Source organism: Hoplias malabaricus, chromosome 7, assembly GCF_029633855.1.
Source record: "Hoplias malabaricus isolate fHopMal1 chromosome 7, fHopMal1.hap1, whole genome shotgun sequence".
NCBI classification, from domain to species: Eukaryota; Metazoa; Chordata; class Actinopteri; order Characiformes; family Erythrinidae; genus Hoplias; species Hoplias malabaricus.
This window is the reverse complement of record NC_089806.1, coordinates 18,622,935-18,633,757: the sequence shown is the minus strand read 5'-3', so window position 1 is coordinate 18,633,757 and position 10,823 is coordinate 18,622,935.

Genomic DNA, 10,823 nt, shown 5'->3' with positions numbered 1-10,823 from the left:
GTACACAATCAATCACTACACTTATTGAAAAGATAATAAAGAATAAAAATCCAAGGTGCTGAAGACTTGCAAAATATTCTATCATAATAAATCAATACATTAATTAATGATTTTGATAATGAAAAAATGGTTTTGAATTGACTTTCCTGTATTTAAACTTACATTTATTTATTTCTGTATTTCCACATTCCTATATTTCTGTATGTATATGTTAATTGGGTGGGCGGTCCTAGCCTCACTCTAAAGCAGAACTGGTCAGTTTGACAAACTAGTGAATGACCCAGTGGCTCTTGTGTCTGAACAGTAAAACAGAATATGGACATCACAGCAGAGACATGCTTCAATCACATTAACAGTAGTGAGATCAGGTAATGATGACAAATGGCAGTCCAAATTATATACAACTGTCCTCCACTGCTCCACAGATCAATGCTCTGGGGCTTTATACCCCACTAGCTTATACATGGCACTGGTGACTAGAGTGTATAACTCTTGTCGCCTTGTCTTTTTGTGAGCACCATAAGCTACCTGACTTCCATAACTAGACTCTCGACACCTGCTGCATGTAGCAGTGCATATAATAGTTCACCTGAATTAGCAAGTAAGTCTGGCCTTCCTTTTCGTTTTACATTTTAGCTTTTAAAATGAGTGTTGTGCCCTGTGAAGGACTGGCGCACAGTCCAGGGTGTGTCCGGGTAGGCTCCACACCCACACTGACCCTGAATTGGGTAATCGGTTACAGACAATGAATGAATGAATGAATGAATGAAAAAAATCGGCGCTGACTCATTGCTCTTTAGGAACATGATTGTGGTTTTGCTCAAAACCCAGCCCTCATCCATCATCACCACCCTGAACCCTACCTTAGTACTGCCCAAACCTTGACTGATAAAGTTCCATACCAAAGATTTATGGCAGAAATACATGTTAATTTATTTCCCCCCCAAACAGGGTCACCCAGGTCCTAGTAGGTTTTGCTTTTGTCTGACAGGCTGGCAGTCAAGTCACACAAGCTTTTATTTGGCACACTTCAGCTAGAAGTGACAGTCCAAAATTGGAATAGCCAAGAGCAGTAGGAGGAGCCTGATCCTTTGTTCTGCTGTTTTCATAACTTTATTCTGCTTTTCTGGTTTTTAGGGTAGAGTAGTTTGTCAAGGGATACAATGTTGATATGCATGCCAGAGAAGTGTTCTGGCTGGTAGTGTTTCAAATTGCCGGCATTGATGTCTGTTCCATGTGGTTGGTAGGGCTTGATGCTTGACTTAGCATCTGGCACTCTGTAGCATAACATGTCGTAAAAATGATGAAAAATAATTACAGCATTTGGCAAATGCACTACACTTAAATTAAACTAATAGCATAATTACAAACAAGAGAAAATGAGCCAGTGTTCTGACGAGTTGTGCTACCTTGTTGAGATGTACTGCCATAATGTACTTTTATACGTACATTTGTTTAAATAAAATAGTTAGTAAGCTAAATGTAGTGTATCATAAGATGCTGCCTACAGAAGTATAAGCAGGAGATAGGCACAGCACAAATTAAAGAAATTATATCATTATTACTGTGATAAGAAATGATATTTATAGTTTTTTACTTTTGGTCTGAGCATGTGCAGAGCTGCAAAGTAGCACATTTCGACAAGGTAGCACAACTCGTCAGAACACCAGAATATATCTAAGCATATTTTTAATTAGAAAAAATAAATGTTTTTGCATATGCTTGGAAAGCTACTCCAAGCAACCTGCTTACATTTGCAATGCTATTCCAAAGGTTAGGTGCTAGATTTGAAAATATTCTTCCCCCAGCTGAGCTGTAAGTGATGGTGTTGGTCAGATCAAGGTTCTTTTGTATACTATTTTATCTTATTTCTTTGTTTATTTGCCAAGGGTTTTGTTCGAATAAATGCTAATATGCTTTAGCTGGGTTTATCCTTTCACACCTTCAGTACCCTGTTTGTAATCAAAACATAAACTCTGTACTAAAGCAGAGAAACTAGTAATTGAAAAAAAAAGATCTTAGAAAGTATGTAGGCAGGAGGAGGGGAGAGGCTGTTCCACTGAAACCAAATGTTGACAGGGGAGCCAGGGCACGCTGTCAGCAATGAATTCTTGCAAACTGTGCATAACGACACCGCAAGTGTCAAGGGACTGTCATACCTGCTTATTATTTTCTAGCAGTGCTAACCATTCAAAGTTTGCCTGCGGCACGAAATCTGTCTGTAGTCTTTTTATAGTTACAGTGCTTACCATCTGTCAATTTCACGTAAGCTTTATTTAATTGTTTATTTTTTTACTGATTTTCTTATTTATTTATTTATTTATTTATTTATTTAATTTTTACAAATTCCTTGAATCGATGTTTATGATTGTACTTTACCACATTGGTGTTTTCTTGACTTTGGCTCCACATGTCGGAGTTAATGGTTTAGATTGTGGTTTGGCTGAAAGCTGTGTTTACTTATTTATTTTTTCCCCTTTAAAGACAACCCGACTCTCAGCACTGCAGGCTTAGCCCTCACAGTTTGACACAGAATGACCATTTAATGTTACACCAACTTTAAATCACGGTTTGCAATCCTCGTGCATGCCTCGTGTCTCAAATAGGACCACTCCTGAGACCATGGCTAAAAATTGCCTGCACTTAAATGCTCCTGGTAAGCTTGTTCTGCAGTTTCTTTCTGCCTGCAGGCCAAATCTTTGTGGTAGAGTCCACCACGCTGAGAGCAAATGATCAGGTTTATGGATGAAATGGCATGGGTGTTTGTACATTGGGGCGATGGGGCAATGCACCGCCAAGGCAATTTTTTCCCCCCTCTTTCAACCATAATATTAACCCACAGCTCTGTATTAACCAAGCCCTGCCAGACAGTTTGTCCTGCCTCTGAACACAGTCCACTCAGTGTTGGGTTTTGTTCTGTACTGTCCTGCCTTTTTTTGGGCGATTTCAACATGGTGGGACATTGTGGTGGACACAATGGACACATCGTGGTGTCCATTACCCCTCTCATTGACTCTCACATTAAGGATTTTAAAGCTGCAGAGCCTTCAATTCATACTGTATGGGTTCCAGGAGGGCTCCTCATAACATGAGTCATGTTCCAAATGGTCCCCACCCTATTCCTTACATTGCTCACTATGTGGTGAATTGTATAGTGTTTTATAGTAATCCAGAGCCATGTAGAGAGCAGCTAGTCATCTGGTCAGTTACAGATAGACTAAACGTCACAATACTCTTTATTCTGGATCTCCTGCACCAAAAATAAAATATTACCTGAAGACTAAAGTATGAAAAGATTCTATAATTATATATGGATAATGATAATGCTGGTCTCTCTATAAAATATTTGTGAGGGTGACTAAATGACAGTTATATTTTGATGACCACAGTTGAATATTCGGTCACTGTACCGACTTTATTAAAGGAGACCTTGATAATGAATTCCTGGATATAGCTCTTCACAAACAGTACAGTATGTAGATCAAGAGAAAGCTTTATATTTTAAGCTTTGTAAATCTAATGATTGCTGTTCAATGTCAGATGACAGTGTCAAGTTAGTTTCCTGATTAATTTGTACAGTGCAATGGGCCGGTTGTCTTGATGGCAAGCCCCCCACCCACCCTGAGAAATCTGGCAGGAGCCATCATTGTTCTTGATGTGAACTGACTTAGCTTGATGCAACTGAAAATCCAAAGGCGCATCTCTTTGGAAGATGGTGGATTTTTGTCTGCCTTGACTTCTATCCACCTACTGCATCCCTCAAAAATTCTATAGCACAAATGTTGCTGCTTTTGAGGACTTGTTGCCAGGGAACGAGATGGCAACAGGTCACAGAACACCCCCTCACGATGTTGTTCAATGAGATGCATGTCTTCCTGTCTGCTTGGCTGCCTCTGTGTCAGTGAAAGCATCTGCTAACCTCCAACGACCTCCAGAACAAATGCTTTGTTCTCTTCCTGGTAGTCAAGTGTGCATACTTACGTAAGCTTCCATATCCTTTTTTTGCCCTCTGTTTACCTTAAATTAATGTTAGATTTGTTGGAATATGCAAACACTAGCATCTCATCTCCTAAAAAAAGGATTAAGATTTTTCATATGGTACTATTATCAACAAATGATGTGTCCTTCGTGTCCTCCACTTCCAACTGAATGCCACAAGATGACACACATTCTTCCATAGAAGAGACAGTATGATGATAAACAGTGATGTGGTGTGCTCTCGCTCTGTGGCACGCAAATTTGGGCAGGAGACCTCTGTGCACTTTCATGTGAAATCCGACACGTGGACCACTTACAGCTTGTCCATTGTGTTCCAGCGTGAGAGGCCATCTGTGCGGCTGGCCACGGGTGACCGCCCCCTTTCTCCCGGCACTCCCAGGTGTGACCAGTCCTTTGAAGTGCATGGAGCATTGTGCCCACCGCTGGAGTTGTGACCTGCACAGACAAAAAGAGACAGGACACCTAATATGATTTGACCACACTGTCCATCTGTATGCAAATGAGAATGGGGTGCCTGCAAGTGAGGACAGAGGAACTTGAGATCACTGGCCTTCCCAGTGTCCCGTCAGACCTTTCTGCCTTGATAATGGGAGCTATGGAAAGTGGCTGCTCAAGGGGTTCTGCTAATCGTGATCGCATGAGGAACACAGGATGAGCTGGGATGGGACCTAGCATGTGGGGAGGCTGTCCTTATGGTGCAATATTGAACACAAGGTTCACATTCCCCAGATGTTGTCCTTCAGTGAAGACACATGTCCAGATTTTGCTTCTGAATTTAAGCATCTTTCATTTTTTTAAATGAAGGGGAGAGGATTCAGACCTGTGTACCTAATACAGGCTGTGAAGTTTTGCTTGTTAATGTAGTTCATAGTAAATTATTCCATATATTAAACCATATCAGTGAGTCTGTGTGAGTGTAATGAAAACCAGGATGTATTTCTGGGGATGCACTGGAATAAGTTAATTTAGGGATGCACCATATCCCCTAACTATTTTATGAAATGGCTGACATTGGGCCCACATAATTTTTTATTTTTTAAGTGTAATCTGATATAATAATAATAATAATAATAATAATAATAAGTTCAACTTCTATAGCACCTTTCCCAAACTCAAGGACACTTTACATAAAGAGGGATATTTTATACAAAAGCAAGGCCACATACATATTTCTGTATGATCTTAGTACCATTTTTACAAACTGTTAGGACTGTCTGCCACCTGCCCATGCTTAGCAACACTGATGAAAAAGATTAAAACATCCATGTGAATGATGCCCACCATGGTCCCCTATGCTGTATTTGTTTCTCCTCTGGCTAAAAATTATTTCCTCTAGAAAATGTGGTTGTGAATTATTTATGCAAAAACAAATCCAGGAATAAAATGTTTGTTTTATTCAATAAAACAAATGCTTCTCATGACAAAATCTCAAAACAGTCCTGCTTGTTTTTTATGCCACAAAACACAGGGGTTATACAATGAAATTGAAACACCTGTCATTTTAGTGTGGGAGTTTTCATGGCTAAATTGGACCAGCCTGGTGGCCAATCTTCATTAACTGCACATTGCACCAGTAAGACCATGTGGATCCAATGGTTCAAACATTGTATCCTGAAGGCGGTGCTGTGTATCAGGACGACAATGCACCAATACACACAGTAAGACTGGTGAAAGATTGGTTTGATGAACATGAAAGTGAAGTTGAACATCTCCCATGGCCTGCACAGTCACCAGATCTAAATATTATTGAGCCACTTTGGGGTGTTTTGGAGGAGCGAGTCATGAAACGTTTTCCTCCACCAGCATCACGTAGTGACCTGGTCACTATCCTGCAAGAAGAATGGCTTAAAATCCCTCTGACGACTGTGCAGGACTTGTATATGTCATTCCCAAGACAAATTGACACTGTATTAGCCGCAAAAGGAGGTCCTACAACATACTAATAAATTATTGTGGTCTAAAATCAGGTGTTTCAGTTTCATTGTCCAACCCCTGTATGTATATAGTGTTGATGCGTTGATACTTCTTATTTTGTTCAGTGCTGATAGGCTTGACACATGCACCTTTTGTGACATTCTTACTTTCAGTTCCATTGCTGATTTCTTGTCAGAGGACTTCTTTCTTCAAGGATTTGAGAGGCAAAAGTACACCGATGTGGGAGATTTATTTACGAAATAAAACAAACAAACAAAAAACAGGTGACTATGGTGTACTAAAGTAAATCTGAAATGTGAGTTTAACTGACCACAAACAGGTCTTGGTTGAATGAATACACCTGTGTTAACAATTTTAATAAAAAACATTTTTCATAAAATTCTGAGGATGTTTTCTCTCCATTTGCCAGCTCTTCAATTTGTTTGTGTGCTCTAAACTGATCTAATGTTTTTTTATGAAGCCCTGGTGTCAGTAAATGAGTAAATAAAAAATAAAAAACTCTCTGTCCGGTATGCTAGGCTTCCTCTCTCTCTCTGCTCACAGGAGAGAAAATCATCAAAAAGCATTAACCAAGATGAGGATATTGTTTCATTACTGCTCCATAGGTGAGTAATATTGACTTATTTTTTCCTGTTTCTAATTTCTTAAGTGGGAATGTCTCAATTATGGAGACAGCTAAAGACTCAAAACTGCTACAGAACTAAACAACTCGAGTTACAAATAAGTCTCTGTGGCAATTCAAGCAGTGAATAAAAAACATACAGACAAAAGTTTCAGCCACTTACAAACACGTATTCCCTCAGACACATCACTTCTGAATGTAAACAAACCAGAGAGAACAGCATCTCCCCACAATCATATCCGCCCTCTTTAAGTGGAAAATAGTGTCAACATATATGTTAAAAGTATTGTTGACTGCAGCTGTTATTATTCTTAAAATGCTATGAAACAGAAATGCACATCTGAAACCACTTTAGCAGAATCTTGGCCCAGCTTGAGTTCTTTGATGGCTCCAGCACTGTTGTACTAGTGGTACTTTGCAGGATGAGGGGGATTATCCAGGCCCTGATTTAGAGTGGGTTGAAAAACCTGCTGTGAGAACACAAGCCCCTCCTTGCTTATCTGTGGAGCCTGCAAATATTTATGAGGTATCACAAACCCCTCTTCCCTGAACCACCTTGTCCAAGAGAGGCCACATCTCTCCTTTCCTCTCTGAGCCTCTTAGCACATACACTGGAGTGTGGAGAGGGCACTGCTTTCACAGTGTTCATGTTATACCCTTTGACTCACTGAACCCTCTCTGAACTGTGGGACGGATGTGGGGCTTGGACTGGATTAGAATAAAAACAAGCAAAGCAAACAGGGGAGCCATCGTTCCGACTCCGTTGTAGGATATCCTGGATGACTCTGTGGCATTGCTGTTTCTGGGATAGCCAAAACATGAGGCGTTTGATACGCACATTTCAGAAGCTGTGGCTACTCTAGGCTAGTGTGAGGTCATTCACCGGATGGACGTCCTCTCTGGCTAAACTTAGCTGTGTTCAGTGAGTGGCAGAAAAAAAGTACCCCCATTACCATCTTGTGAGGTGTAGATATGACATATCTGCTCCTTATCTACTAGTCTAGAAGACTTTATGCAGGATAAAAATCACCCAAGGATGGTGCAGATAAAAGAAAGAATGCTCACATCATTCATTTTGTTTTGTTTAAAGGTGTGTTATCTTATGAAATGTATACATAGCATAGTTTATTCTTTTGCATCTCTATATACCAGCAGCACCAAGTAAAGTGCTAAATGTGGGATCTAGAGCCCTCCAACATTGAGCTGTGGAGCTAAGGAAGGCAGTTCTCTGAAGCATAAGAGAACCATTCTATACATTTGGAATGAGTTGGAGTGGGGTTTGTAATATATAAATAATCTTTAATCATCAGAATATGCCTTTGTTAAAGCTTCACAAAAATACTCCAACATCGAATGTAAAGCCCTTGAAAAGAAACTTAAAATGTTGTTACTGCACTAAACGAGAACAGAACCCTTATTAATAGGCCTACATTCATTTTAAAAGAAATGCTGGATGTCCATACTTTTGGCTATGTCATATAAATTGCCAAATGGATACAGACGGGTTCATGGGAAACGAGAAAGAAGAATGACATGTTCACAAAAAATAAATTAGATCTCCATTAATTGTATTATCAGCACTGTGGTTACTAAATCTCTCTTGAATTGTGATGATAATAAGAGGCTCCTCACTCACTCAGCAGAATATATGTGTTGTTGACACACAATAGCTTAGACATGTCTCTGCCCCGCTCCTCTGCGCTGAGCCACATGAAATGGAAACCAAGTGCCTCTTTTGGTGAAGCATTACTCATAAACATTTTCAAGTAGGGCCAATTGCATATTACCTGCATAGCTCATTAACATTTTACAATTACTCGTGCTTCTCATCAAGCGTGCCATAGCAGAATTTGTGAATACGTTCTTGAAGCCAATGCACTAGCGCTAATTAGGATTTTGAAATATAATAATGTATGATTTATTCATGTTTGAAAACACTTATTCAACCACATTGTAAGATTCAAAACAATACCCACAGTTGCCCTAGTGGATGTAATCCATAATAAAAACTTGCCAGGGGGAGAGTGGGGCACGCACACAATACGTATTGGGTATTGCTGAATAATTTTAAAATAAGTGAGCAACACAAATATAAAAGTTTTTTTATTTCAGTAATTACATTCAAAACGTGAAACCTGTATATTATATTCATTCATTACACACACATTTGTTTTAATTTGATAATTATAACCAACAACTAATGAAAACCCCAAATTCAATCTCAGAAAATTAGAATATTACTGAAGACCAATACAAACAAAAAAGGATTTTTAGAAATGTTGGCCAATTGAAAAGTATGAACATGAAAAGTATGAGCATGTACGGCACTCAATACTTAGTTGGGGCTCCTTTTGCCTGAATTACTGCAGCAATGCGGTGTGGCATGGAGTTGATCAGTCTGTGGTACTGCTCAGGTGTTATGAGAGCCCAGGTTGCTCTGATAGTGGCCTTCAGCTCTTCTGCATTGTTGGGTCTGGTGTATTGCATCTTCCTCTTCATAATACTCCATAGATTTTCTATTGGGTTAAGGTCAGAGGATTTTGCTGGCCAGTTAAGAACAAGGGATACCATGGTCCTTAAACCAGGTACTGGTAGCTCTGTCACTGTGAGCAGGTGCCAAGTCCTGTAGGAAAATGAAATCTGCATAACTCATCTCCATAAAGTTGGTCAGCAGCCGGAAGCATGAAGTGCTCTATAACTTCCTGGTAAACTTCCTGTCTTGACCTTGGACCTCAGAAAACACAGTGGACCAACACCAGAAGATGACATGGCACCCCAAACCATCACTGACTGTGGAAACTTTACACTGGACCTCAAGCAATGTGGATTCTGTGACTCTCCACTCTTCCTCCAGACTCTGGGACCTTGATTTCCAAAGGAAATGCAAAATTTACTTTCATCAGAGAAAAAATAGTCCAGTCCTTTTTGGAAGCGAGATGCTTCTGATGCTGTTTCTTGTTCAAGAGTGGCTTCACACAAGGAATGCGACAGCTGAAACTCAAGTCTTGCATATGTCTGTGTGCAGTGGTTCTTGAAGCACTGACTCTAGCTTTGAATCCTCCCCACGTTTTTGAAAGGGTTTTGTTTCACAATCCTCTCCAGGGTGTGGTTAACCCTATTGTACAAGTTTCGTATATATAAGCATATTGGCATTTTTATGAATTTGTGCATCTGTGTATATGGATCTTCTTATAAACTGACTGTTTTGAATGTACATGGACAGATTTGGGTTTCTGTCTGTATTGCTGATTTAAGGGACTTAGCTGTAATATAGTGTTTCCTAGGCTTGTTGCTTTCTGTCTGTGTTGTATTTTTCAAAATGTGGCTGTAGAACAGTCACCAAGAGTGTGAAGAGAACACACATAAAAACACAAACTCATGCACACTTTCAAAAATGTTGCTTTTATGTTGAAAACCTGCAAATGCAATCTAGTAATGTGTAATTATTTTGAAATCTGAATTCAATCCGCATTATTTCGAGAAGAGTATTAGTGCCCCATAAAAGCCAACCTTCTACTTTCCATGATGAATGATTATCTACAATTTTGCATTGCTCCGATAGGAACATATCTAGCCCTGTGGGATAGGCTACTGCAGCCTGGCTGCTTTAAACCGTGGATTGACTCTTCCCTGGCACTTGTGTCAAGGATGATCAGGCCCATAGTAAAAGCCCTAATTATAAAGACCATTGTGTGTTGCTATCTGCACCTGCTCTTGTGGAGGGAAGACTGGAGGGAATGAACAGAATTCTGTCCAAGGGCCCTCTGTGAACCAGTATAACTTAACCTGCTCTGGCTCTGCAGCCCTCCAACCACAATCCACCAGCTGATTTACTCAAGCTTGTGTTTCTGCCAGAACAGTGCAACACCTCTTCAGGCCTTTCAGACACAATAGTGTGATTTTAGCGAGATTCTCAATTTGCTGCACAGAGGCGTGTGCACTCTAAAATAAACCTGCCAAAAGGACCTTTTATAGGATGAGAGTGTGAGAAATTTTTTTGAAATGGTTTCAAGAACCCTCACATAATGTACACCAATAAACCATAACTTTAAAGCCACCTCCTTTCTACTTTATATTATTTTCTTCTCAATTTTATCAGCTCCACTTACCATACAGGTTCACTTTGCAGTTCTGCAATTACAGATAGTCCATCTGTTGCTCTGCATAATTTGTTAGCCTGACTTTCACCACATTCTTCAGTGGTCAGTATCCCAACAGGACCACCACAGAGCAAGTCTTAACTGAGTGGCGCATTACTTTTATCTGT